Source organism: Ptychodera flava, chromosome 1, assembly GCF_041260155.1.
Source record: "Ptychodera flava strain L36383 chromosome 1, AS_Pfla_20210202, whole genome shotgun sequence".
NCBI lineage: Eukaryota > Metazoa > Hemichordata > Enteropneusta > Ptychoderidae > Ptychodera > Ptychodera flava.
Window position 1 is genome coordinate 8,452,288 of NC_091928.1, and position 2,819 is coordinate 8,455,106.

A 2,819-nucleotide genomic window follows, 5' to 3' on the forward strand; every position below is an offset into this window, starting at 1 on the left:
AGTGGAGGGAGGGGGACTTGAAGGTTTTGCTCTGCCTATGGGGGAGACTTGGAAATATTTTGGTTCCCTTAACCTTTACATTTTTCCAATTCAAAGTTTGTAAGATAATGAAAAATGAATAACATTTTAATATCATTCAAATGTTCTTATGTTAGGTAATAATTAAACAAAATCTAGAACAATTTTGTCACATTTCATGACCCTTATCTCCAAAAAATCGAAACATGTATGATTTTTCATTAAAAAACCAAACAAGTGGGCCTAGTAACGGCCGGGGCAGAAGCTGCAACTGTTGATAATTTATGTTTAATATTTCTATGCAATATATCAAATACAGTTTCTTGCTGTCTCCCTACAGTATGCTGAAACACACAATATTCAGTTTGTCGACAAAGTCTGTACATATAAATGTATTGGATGATAATTGAATTAGAGTCCAGACTGAAAGTCAATTGTGAATGCATAGGCCTTTCTTGGAGGGTCCATGGTCAATGATACAAATGCTCGGTACACATATACAGCCTTTGTTGGCAAACCGAATACTGCACAGTTCAACATGCTGTAGGGAGTAGAACAAGAAGACGGTTGTATAAATGTTGTCAAAATAATCAAACTTAATACTGCTACTGCAGTGTCACTGTCACTGCATACCGGCAGTAACAGAGATAGCTCTGACTCTGATATAGTTGAAGAAGAGATTGGGTCAAATGACGCTCACGACAGTGAAATATACTAGTACATAAGACCAGACCAGAGAACAACACATGATATGTACACCAGGAAACTTAAAGTTATTAGGGATTATTGAATTCTGGCATATGAGAATAATCAAATATTAAAGTAAAAAATTGGGTCACCATGCTTTATTTTCTAAATTTTCAAATTCTCATCGTAAAATAACACAGAAGTAAAACGTTAAACAGTAAAGACTCTAAAATATGTGTGATTGAATGGAATTATTTATTTTCTACCAAATTTGCAATTATTACACCCAAAATTTTGAGAGATTACAAAGTTTATTTTATGGAATATTTTAACTTTCCAGTATTGTCAATTTTGAGCAGCATCTAAGTCATATATGTCTCGTACTGTTGAAAAAATAGTTCCGCGCCGGTAGGTCATTGTGCTCAGTTTTTCACAATTTGGCAAAATGTAGCCAGGAATACACAATTTGCATACTCTCTCATGATCGTCATTTCGTGTGCTCTTCAGCAGGTGCCATTGACCTGGACAGATTGAATTAGACTGATAAATCCAAAAAAAAATCCCATCAAAGTGCAGACTGATTTTTTGTTGTTGCATCCGATATCTGTATTTTGATAATTAATATTTTAACCACCAATCTAGTACGTGTTGTGTTTTGTATATGTGCTTGCACAGCGGCAAACGTGCCGATTTAACCCCTTGAGTGCTGTAATTTTTCCCGCCAAAATTTTAGTTCAAAATTTTAGCAATTTTTATGGAGTTCTAATTTTTTTTACAGTTTTGCACTGAATGGATATCACTTTTATTGGCTACAGTTTTTTATCAAAACTTTGGAAAAAATCTGAAAAATATTGTCTGGGTTACAATTTATGAAGGTGACAAAAATCGACCATGGCACTCAAAGGGTTAAAGTAATTTAACAATAAGTGTTTGCCCTGGACTTAATATACTATCCTAAAGCTCAGATTTTTGCTGGCCTGAGCCTGGAGGTCTTTGAACAAACTTTAACTTTGTAGGGGGCCAGGTGAAAGCTATTGGCTACTGCCCTCCCTGAAAATTTCAAACCCTCCCTTACTTACTCGCCTATCGTTTTTCCCCTCTCCCCACTCCCAACTTGGGAAAATCCCTGCTTGTCCTGTAATTATGATGCTCTCCGCAACAGTACTAGATGTAATATGGTAAGCAAACATCAAACTACACAAATTGCGGCTATAACATCAAGATGCACCCAGTTTGACAGGTGACAAGCAAGTTACAATGATTATTGCTCCTTTTTGTGTGAGCCGTAGGTAGTTTTTTTCAGTATGTTGGTGTTCTTTGTATCAGCATCAGTTTCAATGGCCAACTCCCAACATCAGTATGAAACGCCAAGTGTTTAACTTCCCAACAAAGGCAATATGTTAGCAAGCTAGTAGCATTGTTATTGTCAAAAGTTGCGTTCAATTCCACTGTGCTTGAATTAATTATTTATCGACAATAACTGTGGTCGTGCCACATAGGGGGGCTATATTTACAATTAGTATACTGGAGGGGTAGAACAAGAAAATGGATAGCAAAATTTTGAACGACAGATAAAAGTTACAGACAATGTACATAGTGCCAAGTTAATGTGCTGTTAAAATTCAGCGTCACGTCTTCATGGCATATCGTAGCAACCTTATTTTTTTAATCTAATGAGATCAATAATTTTGACAGGAGAGGGTCACTTTTTCCAATTGATGAACTGTGAGGGGGTCAGAATACTTTTAGGGGGCCAAATTTTACATTTTTTTACGTTTCTTAAAGTTCACCGCACCCCCTCCCCGTAAAGAATGAACGCTTACTTAGGCAGCTTGGAAGACGAGGAAGCGTGCCGTCACCAATCTCCGCAACAAATATGAACAAGCATTTAGCGCGTAAAGAGGTTGGAAGGTTGAAGTTACTTACATCGTCTAGTCAATATCATTGAATGACAAAACAAACTGAGAGAGATTTTTCACGGTTCAATCAGAACCGTATAAGCGATAGCCGATGAGGTAAAACCGCTCAATCAGCCTTCAACTTCAACAATGTCCTTAGGGACCCTTCGCCACCGATTGCAGACTTTGACACACAGAGGGGTCGTCACTTGTGAA